The following is an 11,547-nucleotide window of genomic DNA, read 5'->3' as shown; positions in this document are numbered from 1 at the left end:
TAAAATACGCTGTCTTCTATTTGCAGGACAAATGGCAGAATAAGTATGAATCTTTTAATCTGACTCAATTGAGTTGAATCAATAATTCAAATCTTCAAAATCTGGTTTATTGAAATGAGCTAATAAATCCCTGATCAATCTCAAAACGTAGGTTGATCCCCTACACAGATGAGTTATAAAAAAAAAGTCCCCCCTCAAAGTTGTCATGAATGGTAATATAGTTTTATGAACTAAAATGTGGGGTGGAAGGGGGGATTCTTCAAGACAAAGATGGCTGAACTAAGATACTCTGGTTATTTATAGTGGTTAAGGAGCCGTCTGATTGGTAAATTAGTGTTAGCTAATGTGGACCAGGTGCTATCAATCATAAGCACATGCTCCTCTCGAAATTAGTTTATAAATAAACTTCACTAAAGATGGCAGCTTCACCGGTGCGGTGGTAAACGGAATGTTAGAACACAATGGACATGATGTGAGCAACAGCGAAAAAGGTATAAAAATGGTGTTGACCCTGAACTCAGACTTTTCTTGTTCAAGCCATATTTCAATAAAGACATAAGAATTGTTTAAGAATTTAAAAATTGAGTGGACTGGGCAGAACAAATTCAATCTGCGATTTAAGTTATACCTGAGGAAATAAGATTAATCAAACAGACCATCAATGGACTCAGTTTTCCTGACAAAAAAGATTGCATTAGTGTGGACAAGCTAGTCAAATCCGAGCTGCAGGAAAACATTCGCTGCAGCCTTTGAGTAAAGATCAACCATTATTAATTGTGGTGCAGACACCTTGGCAAAACTGCATTAAGAACATCCACATCCCATAGATGCTACCTACAAAGCCATAACATCATATGGCTATGCCTTTTATGCACTTCTTTTGACAAACCATATTGGAAGAGCAGTACCATTTGCTTACTTTAATATCAGCCATGAGTCAGCTGACATACTTTCCATCTGCTTGGAAAAATTTGCATACCCTGGATTTCTTCCAAGATAACAACTTAAAAGTATAACCTTGTAAATTCTGTAAGCAGATGCTAGCTGGTGTACCTCTGTAGTTTTATGCACAAATGCAACCATTAAATGACCATTTTGCATAAAGACAACAAACTGTTTACACCAATACTGATCTCATAAACGCAAACCTACAATATTGCATGCTTTTGATACTAAATTGCTTATTTCCTTATCATTTAGATCAATAATGATTGGCCATAACCTTAAGGAACTCAATGCCATTAGAAGAGTTTTTCCAAAAGTGAATGTTCTTCTTTGCTGGTTTTGTGTACTTCAGGTATGATTGAACATCTTTATTAAAAATTTTACAAAAAGATTCAAATCACAGATCTTTCACAGGAAGAACTTGCAAACTCCACACAGAAACGCCATCTAAGCAGAGGCTCGAGCCAGCGACCTTCTTGCTGTGAGGCGACAGCACTACCTACTGTGCTACCTCATTGCCCTAAATGAAAATAAAATCAAACAAAACAAGCAATTAATTTACAATTGTGTCAATTTGTGAATTAAAATCACAATAATGTAGAATTTCTTAGCAATGCACACAAATTACTCATTGACAACTACTGGGTGCACCCACACTATTAACACATATTGACAGAAGGAAATTAAAACATCAAAACTGTTCAAATATACCTTTTACAACTTCAATATGTTTAAAAATGAACCGTTCATGAAAATTATACTTACAGGTTTTTGTTCAATAGCTATGCAATACGGTAAATGTAAGAGATCCGCTTAAAGAAAAGAAAAGATTCAGTTCGTGTGAATTATTCCTTAGATTCAGTTCAAATAACGCAGTTCAAACAGTTCTGTTCAATCACTTAAATTCAAATAACAAAGTTCAGCACGGTCAGTTTATCAGCTCGGTTGAATTGAGAGTGAATCAATTCGCCAAAAAACATTTGATTCTCAGTTCAGTTCTAAAAAAGTCAGCGCAGCGGAAAAAATGAAGAAAAATGGCTCAACTTCAAAAGAAAAAATAATCCTTTAAGCAGTCTTTCAAGAGAAAAAAGTTTGTTCCACTTGCACATTTTAGCAAATAATTGGATTTTACCTACCACGCTCCTGGTTCAGTTTAACTGATTCACATCTGCATTCGTCTCGTGGGTTGACTCACCATCTTGGATTATCCTCTGTACTGAAACGTTCGGTTTTCCAGCATAAATAAAAAAAACTGACCAAAATCCAACAAAAAGAAAACACTTGTGTATATTTCTGTAATTGAGCCTTTGCTAAGCCACACCCCAAAACTGCCACCCACCAATCATAGCTTAGCAACCGTAGCTACTCGCAGGGGCTCTGTCAAGCTTTCGAGCGAGTGAACCTGGCCAAAGCGATGTGAGCATATGGATTATGCAAATCTGATACCCGGTTTGGACGGTATGGTGGAATATTATCCCTATTCAAAACCAAGAGGAGAAATGTTAGCGTAGATGAAGCTGTGTGAGGGGCGCTAAAGGAGCGGAGGTAAGTTGGATTTGTTTTGATATTCCTAACATATTGAGTGATAGACTGACAGCAATAAATCACACACCTCTTACCCTTGTTAGATCTAAACTGTGTTACCTACAAAAAACAAAGCAGGTTATTTTACAGCTGTCGTTTTGTTTTTTTCCTGCTCAATATTATGAGCACTGCTCCGTTTAAGCCTTCGCCATAGTAACGTTAGTCATACTAATAATGAATAGGTCATAATGCCTTGAGTTATTTATCCAGCAAATACGAATCTGCAAATCTGTTGCTAACTTTACTGAACTTCATATTTACAACTGTTTCAAGCAACGAATATTTGAAATTACAAATCAACAGAACAAAAAGGATGTGATCACAAACTGAGCACTTGCGATCAATATACTATACCAGCAGCTGTTTTTAATTAATATATAAAAAGCACACAAACATTGCTTGAAAAATATACAAAAAAGACTCGACTTGGACTTGGCTGTCATGACTTGAGACTTGACTCGGACTTGAGTTAAATGACTCGAAAAAAACTTGTTTTTGTTAAATACACAACCGTTTGTTATATATTATGCATTTTAAAACTAAACCAAAAGTTCTAAGTCACGCATGCGCAGTATTACCTGGATCTGGACTGTATTATTTGGTTCAGAAGAATCACTTTAAATGATTCATTAGATTCATTTAAACAATTCATTTGCTATTCGGCCATCAGACATTGCGGTGATGAAAAATGGAAGGCGCTTCACCAAAGATTTTACAGATTTAAAGATTACATTTTTTTTTACAGTTATTATCACTCTTCTACACTGTTGTGTATCCGCCTAATTTAACCAAACATCCGCGATCGATGTCGTGGAAAATCCTCTCTCGTTACTCGTTTAAACTGGCTGCAAAATATACCTACACCATTAGTAATCAAAGCATTAGCCTTCTTTAAATAATCTGTACGTTTAAATCTTGTATGGTTACTTATAAATATTTTAGAGATATTCTGTTTTTATTCCTTTTTCTGTCATTTATTTCTCATTAGCTGTATATTTTATTAATTTGATAATGTCATTAGGCTAATACATAGGCTATTTTATATACATGTCTAAAATGCTTTTGCATTCAACTTTGTTTTAAACTCGAAAGAGAGAGAAGCAGATTTGGCCTGTCAGCGGTGCACATTGCTCCTCAATAGGTCAGAGAAAGTGGATGTCTTTAAGTTTTTTTTTTTTCACTTTAACCCATTGAAAATAAACAGTGTATAACATTGTCATAATAAATGAAGTTATTGTAAAAAATTGATTATGTTTTGTTTGTTGCATAGAGATAACTATTTATGTGATGTGGTTAAATGGTGTGTTTCAATCCGGATACCACCGCAAGTATATTTCAAACCTGTAATAAGCACTGATAGTATTGTATTTGTATGCTAATGTTTAACATTTAAGTTTTTGACATGTTAGGGGTTAAGTTTAATCAAAAAAAGATTGCATTAAAACAATCTGTTAAATGCTATTCCAGATTTTTTTTACTCGCATGCATATTTTTAAAAACAATTTATAGGGGAAAAAATGAAGAATTAAGTTAGGCAAAACAAGAAACCATTTCAGACCATGGATCTCAAAAACTGTAACGTGTGTGAAATGGGCTTTATATATTATCTGGAATCTAAAGGTTCAAAATTGCCTCTAGAGTTTATTCTTAGCAATTTAAATCACTAATCAAACATTTTTTATTGGAGATATTGAAAATGTCTTCGAGGAAGATGATCTTTACTTTTAATATGATCATGTTTTTTTAAAGAAAGAAAAAATTATCATTTTGATTCAATATTTTTTCCCCCCAAAAATGTACCTTTGCACTTTAAGATTGGATTTGTCATTTAGGGTCTTGTTTAATTAATAGTATAATATTTTAATAATATAGATATAATAAGATTGACTTGAAAGTGACTTGCTAGACCAAGCTATGACTTGACTTGAAATAAGCAGTGACTTGACTTGAGTCTGACAAAAATTGACTTGCTTGAGACTTGAAGGTTATGACTTGAGACTTGCTTGTGACTTGCACATGTGTGACTTACTCCCACCTCTGGAATGAACTATGTAAAAGCACTGTCATGTGCAATTCCTCGTCGGTTAGTAACGCTATACTTCATTGCAAGACAATAGTCTTATCAGGCTTTTTGGCAAAAAAATGAGAAATCACGGTTTAATTTGTTATTATTGGATTATTTTTAAATGTTACCTCTCCTGCTGAACATGAGCTAAGCTGTTGAATTGTCAGCGTGTGAGGCGGATAGGCTAAGCTTGTAGCCGTATTTGGCTAATAAAGTGGGTTGGGCGCCAGGGGTTGAAAAAACCCTACTACAGTTTCTAAAATGAAAAATTAAGCTTCAACAGATGCCTGGTTTAATCAGGTGAACCAAATCAAATGTTCAATCAACAAACAGATCAATATATTAATAAAGAAGAAAACAAAAACAACAAGCTTTAACTTCAATAGATTTTAGTTAAACTCATAAACCGAACAAACTTACATTTTCAGGCCCGGGCACAATACCCATTAATTACCTTTTACAAAAACAATCAACGGGTGATAAATTAACCAACCATAAAGATATAAATCAAGTAAACCACTTCTGAATATACAAAAATCAATATTAATCAAATTCCCACAAACCTAATGATATTTAAAGTCTAAACCAATCACACATGATTGAAATTATAAAACTCAATTATACAAGTTTTCACATAGTAGATTTTCTAATTGTGTACGCTGAAGCAATTGTAAACTCAATGCACTTGAAATGTCTCTCAGTTCATATACGCTAAAGTAGATTTTACATTTGTGCACGCTAAATCAATCGGGTAATCAATGCACTTGAAATGTCTCTCAGTCCGTATATGCTAAAGTAGATTTTCCATTCGTGCACGCTGAAACAATTGTAAACTCTGCATTTTTAAATGGTTACTCTACCATCTCAATTAAAATTTTGGACATACATACACATTTATAAAATAGCAAAACAAGATAATCGAACAAAAAAGAAAACATTTGCTTACCCGATCACCCGTTGATGCTACTGGGCCCAGAAAACTGCAACAAACAAATCCCGATCACAGCAGGGATCAAACATTCAAACAAATAAATGAAAAACCCAAAACAAAATAGGCAACTCGAGCGCCAAAAATAAAAATAAACTCGCGCCTCACTCCACAAACAAACCAGAACGCATGATACATTTACCACGCATCAAAAACAAAACCTCCGCCAAAATAATAAACTCTTTCATTCACAAATGTCGCTGCTTCAATGTCTGCATCAAAACATACTCATACACTCGCACTTTCGATCCCGCGCCTAACTTCAAGAAACATTGCCACTCCCTCAGAGTAAGACCAACCAACATGAAAACACACATTTTGTTACAAACCGGACTCGAAAAAACATTTACGCAGCACGCTCTCTACATACACACAAGCTGCGTCCCAAATGGCACACTATACACTATGCACTCATGCACTATGTACTTATGCACTTACACACTCAACAGGGTAGTATATGTATATAGTGTCGTCCCAAATGGCACACTAATGTTTTTTTTACTAAGCGGAAATTCAAACTAACTAAGCGTTTCCCAGATGACGTTTGACGGTTGCCAAATCATTGAAGTAAACGGCCGAATTATCAAATAATACCTGCCGTGAGTATTGCCGCAATCACTATCGGGAGGCGCTATAATCACTCTCGTAAAAGAATTTTGCTTTAACCATCCAAATTAAATAAAGTTATTCAACATGTGCGTCCGATAGCTCCGCCCCTTCCGCTACGTAAGCAAACCTGCGGTCGTTGAGTGCGTGAAGTGTCCATCATTACACACTTCATTTTAGCGGCTGAATGAGTGCATCATCCGGGTAATTAAAGTGCACTTATTATTTTTAGAGTTTTCAGTGTGAACGCACTACTTACACTATTTATACTACAAAATGGCGTAGAATAGTGCATAAGTATGCGATTTGGGACGCAGCTACAGTCTGCATGACCCCTCCATAACCCGGAATCACCTGCATGCTGACTGCGTGACAAGGAATGAATGAGAAAGAGCGTGAACTAGTGATGTGAAGTTGTGCGCCGAGGCTTCAAAACATGTATCAAAAAAAGATACATCTTGCAGTGAAGCAGTGTACCGGAGCTTGATTCGTTTTGCCATCATCACGTGATCAGTGACGTCCGAAGCTTCATTTTCGCCTTTACCCACGTGACTGCTTCGAATTTTGATTCAAAGGTTTAAACACCCTCATGGGTTAGTAAAGTGTATAGCGAGAGATTAGGCGTCGATTACATACATTTCTACTGTTTCAAAGCACTGCACCTGACTCACACACCAGTAATAAAACTAAAATACAATAGTAATTTATAGTTAAAAGATTTTGAACCATACTTAAGTGTATTAGCGTATTTTTTTACAACTATCTTTAAAGAAAACCACTGCATATTGTAGTATAGTGTTTAACAGAGACCAGCTGGCGAGTGTCGCCCAAACACATCACTCACATAGCCTCCTCCTACAGCATTCGCCTCCCATGCAGGAATCACTGGTTCGATCCCCGCTTGGAACAGGATTAGTTGTAATATGATAAACTTTTGAATACCTTGGATGTTACTACAGTCATCAGTGGTGAAATGTAATATATCTTATGTGTAAAACTACAGTAATTGAGTAATTTGTTTATATTGCTGTTGTTGTATTACTACATGGATGAGTTGGTCAGTTGTGAACATTTGACATTATGGCAACACAGTGCTTTCCCACACTTTAACCAGAAGAGGTCCTCATCGAGCTCTGATTTAGAAAGCTACGAGTAACGAACCTTTTTCAAATACAATTGAGTCGATCGCTTCACTGGTTCAGAAAGCTTCATTTCACCATCACTAACGTGAACCTCCATCCAAGGCGCTCTTAATAACATTGCATCAGCTGACAGCTGTAATCCAATCAGACGTCACTCATATAATAATAAAGAAAATTCTAATGACGACTGTCACAAGCTAGCTTCAATTTTGACTGAATTATTCTCTAATCGGTTGCCTTTTATGTCGTGAATATACCCCAGTAATGCATACTGCAGTCCTTTTTTGTCTGGCTTTCTCAGATATCTCACCTGTTCGCCATAAATGACATATCCCTGGGAATGTCTGACACTGGTGCATGCACACTGTAAAAGCCGTGCCGGGCACAAAAGCCTGATAGGTGTAGCAACAGTAACTAAGGAGGACAGGGCTTAGCGAAGGGTCAATTAATCCTTTACATTGCTGTTTGCCTCCTTGCACTCACGGAGAAAAAAAAAAATCAACATGGCTTTTCCCATTAGCATCTAACGTGATGGTTTGGGCTTTCACTTAACATGAATATGATTGGATGATCAATGAAATGTCAATCAAGTTACGAACATGCTATTTTTTTGTTTTAACCTTTTTTTCGCATCATATACTAACTTCTGAGTTCAATAATAAGTTTATTTCTTAAACAACTATTGAATAATTTAATTATTATTAATTGTCAATTTTTACAGGGTTATACTGTGCATAGGAGGCAATTTGACTGTGGAGCAAAGAAATACTATAATTCAAGCAATGGCATCGATGAAATTTTGCTTAATGGTAATATTTTTTTTAAATACATATCATACGCCATAATTATTTTTCAGAAGTAATAATCTGTCCCCATTACGTGAACCTACAATACAATGACATCGTCGTTGTCGTATTATTGAAGCAGTGTAATAACACTGACACATTACCTGATAGATTCAAAAGTCCGAAGAGTTGTAAGATAGAAACAATATTAATTAAATATCAGGTTTAACAACTCTAGTAAGATCGATCCAGCGGTACATCCTTGATTAACTGTCCCACTTGCACTGCTCTCTAGGGTTTTGTGCTCAAAGCACCCGCTGACTGCTGGAGCTTAGACGCGGACATATACTGCAACATGACATGAGTGTTTGTGTGTGTGCCACGGGTGGTTTGCTGATTTTGCTGTTTGATGATGGCATGGATGACCCTAGTTATATTGTTATTTTACTATATTTATGTTGTAATTTTTCAACAAATTTCTGAAAAGAATTTTGCTTGTAAATTGTAAACCAGCTAATTTGCATTTAAAGACAGAGGCTACAAAAACAGCAACACTTTGCTTTAGGCTCAAAATGAGCATGTACTGCATTGTATAATAATTTATCTGATGGGTATTTTGAGCTGAAACTTTACTGACACATTCTGGAGACACCAAAGACTTATGGTACATCTTGCAAATATGGTCATATATGAGCTTTTAATAATGCAATCAATTCATCTTTATTTGTATAGCGCTTTTACAATGTAGACTGTCAAAGCAGCTTCAAATTGAAGATTATAATACAGTTTTCAGTGTTACAATTCAGTTTAGTTCAGTTCAGTGTGGTTTAATTTTCACTGTTGAGAGTTCAAACACTGAAGAGCAAATCCATCGATGCGCAGCTCCACAGGTCCCGAACCATGCAAGCCAGTGGCGACAGCAGCGAGGAAAAAAACTTTACCAATTGGCAAAAGAAAAGAATTAAAAAACCTCAAGAGAAACCAGGCTCAGTTGGGCGCAACCATTTCTCCTATGGCCAAACGTCTTGTACAGAGCTTTAGTCTAGTCTAGGCTGGAAAGCGGTGGACGTCTATCATGGAGAAGCTGCAGGTGAGAGAACTTGCATTAGAAAATGTTACAATATGAATAATACATGCTGTAAAACATTTTTCATGCTAAGTTCATGTAAATATTTAAATTAAATAGCATTTACAAACAAAACTATCATTGTAAAAAGTGTTAACAAAAATAACAACACAATGTGTTACAATGGTCTGTTTCCAAACACAAACTTCTCTGCAACTTTATCTTGGCAAGTTGGTAGATTTTTCCAATAGGGTTTATTCACCCCAGGTTTCCAGGTGTGCTGTGTGCAAGCTTTTTTGGGCATAATGTTGGGCAAGCTGCATTTTTAGTGAATGCATCTGTCTGGCGCCCCACCACATAATACAATTAGGTCTTAGAGAACTGCAAATTGTATATACCTTTTCTAAAAAGAACACAATACAGAAATGTTTTGTTTACAAAATAATAATGACGCCACAGTTTTGAAAACATGGACTATTGTTGTGTCCCTATTCGAATACTGTATTAATTTTAAATAGTCATCAATATTAGAATTAGCATGTCCCAAATCATAGTATGCTGAAATGAGTATAACAAAGGTTGCTGGTTCACTTATTAATTCAACCTAAATGGAGTAAGATCACAGTCCTCATATAAATTATTATTATTTTTTTTACTTAAATGGTTTGTTGCAATTGGTTTTCTCAAATGTGTTGAGTTACTTTATCTGTTTGTGTTTTACAGTGTACTCTTCTGTCTTCTAAAAGTATGTACCTTTTCCTATAAAAAAAAATGCACTAGTATAAGTTAGAAAATTGGACATCGCATGTCTGCTAAAATAAGAAGTAGCATTGACAATACTATTACATGTAATGCTCTCACAACTCAACATTAAAGAATAATTCAGCATACACCTACCAAATTTTGGAGACGGTGAAACTGGTGAAAACCACTTCAGTATAACTTTGAGCAGTTGTCTGAACTCCATTCCCACTCTTCAAATTCCAGCTCGCTAAAGGCCTTTTTCCTTTAAAATGTTTTTTTGTCTCACTGTTGTTAACCTGATGAGAAGGTCCAAGCTGGTCATCATCTGTTATCTCTTCTCTAAGGGATGAAGAGACTGAGCTGAAGAAAACACTTGAAGTATCGGAATCAGAGAGGTGCTCGAATTTCCTTCTTTTCCTCCTGCTAGAAGTTTTTTCATTTCTTTTTCTTTTCTCTCCATGCCTTGACTCATTTTGGTTTTGTAAGAAGGATCAAGCTGTTCATTACTTTTAGATGAACTGAGGGAATCATTTGAAGTATCAGACAGCTGGACTGAGCTCCTCTTTTTCAGTTCTCTACTATGAACTGTTGTCTCTTTCTCTTTTAAGACCACCCTGACTTCTCAAAGATTGGATTTTGTTGGCCTGATGAGAAGTTCCAGGCTGTTCATTTTCTCTGGATGTTTCTTGAAAGGATGCTTAAGAAAAATCACTTGAAGAATCAGAGGTGGACTGATCTCCTTTTCTGTCCTCTGACCTGTCAGAGGTCTTTCTTTTTCTTTTAAGAACCCGTCTCATTTTAGCCAGACTTCCCAAAGTTTGTATATCAGGTGTCATATTTTCAGTGTTGTTGGCCTGATAAGAAGGTCCAGGCTGTTTGTTGTCTCTGGATGTTTCTTGAAAGGATGCTTGAGTAGAATCACTGGAGGAATCAGAGAGGTGGACTGATCTCTTCCTTTTCTGTTTTCTGACCTGTCAGAGGTCTGTCTTTATCTTTTAAGACCTCTTCTCATTTCAGTCTGACTACCCGAGCTTTGGTGAGGTGAGTTTGAATCAGAAGTTGACTAAGAATCCGAATATCCAGAATGTGCTGGACTCAGTTATAGGTGTCTCCACAGCTTCTTGTGGTCTATTGGTAAACATAGGATAAAATGCAATGACCAGAGTCACCACATGATCCACATTAACGGACCAGTAATCCGCATTTTAGGACAGCAAATCCAGCAATAGATTGTATTTAGGACCAGGGGTCTGTTCTTCATACGTGGATTACTCAGTTAGCTGGATTTGGTCATTGACGATTTGACCCGATGCAGGATTGGTTCGTTCTTCAAAACTGATTTGAGAGTTATTGTCATAGCAACAGTTCTGGGGCCTCATGTACGAAGACTTGCGTGGAAATAATACTAAAACATTGCGTACGCACAAAGCTGTAAATGTGCGTACGCAGAAAAAAATTCAGATGTATGAAACACTGCGTACGCCGAATCTCACGCATATTCTTTTGTACATCCGAATGAACATGAAACTGAGCGCAACATGCACGAGCACAAAACCCCCTTCCTGCCTCCTCCCCCGTATGAATATGCTAATGACTATGCTAATGGAAAACCCAACGAAAAA

At 36.3% G+C, this 11,547-nt stretch overlaps 1 long non-coding RNA gene across 1 annotated transcript; it reads right to left on the bottom strand.

Annotated features, from left to right (window-relative positions):
• Positions 1 to 4,188: 4,188 nt before the first annotated feature.
• On the bottom strand, positions 4,189 to 11,299 carry LOC147842847 (uncharacterized). The gene is made up of 3 exons (XR_015498539.1): positions 10,079 to 11,299; positions 6,510 to 9,199; positions 4,189 to 5,959 (listed from the first exon to the last, which is right to left on the bottom strand). It is a non-coding gene; the product is annotated as an uncharacterized LOC147842847 (long non-coding RNA).
• Between the last annotated feature and the right edge of the window lie 248 nt (positions 11,300 to 11,547).

This window comes from Danio rerio, chromosome 8 (assembly GCF_052040795.2).
Source record: "Danio rerio strain M-AB ecotype USA chromosome 8, GRCz13ab, whole genome shotgun sequence".
NCBI classification, from domain to species: Eukaryota; Metazoa; Chordata; class Actinopteri; order Cypriniformes; family Danionidae; genus Danio; species Danio rerio.
Note: the sequence above shows the minus strand (reverse complement) of the source record. Positions and strands in the feature narration are given on the sequence as shown.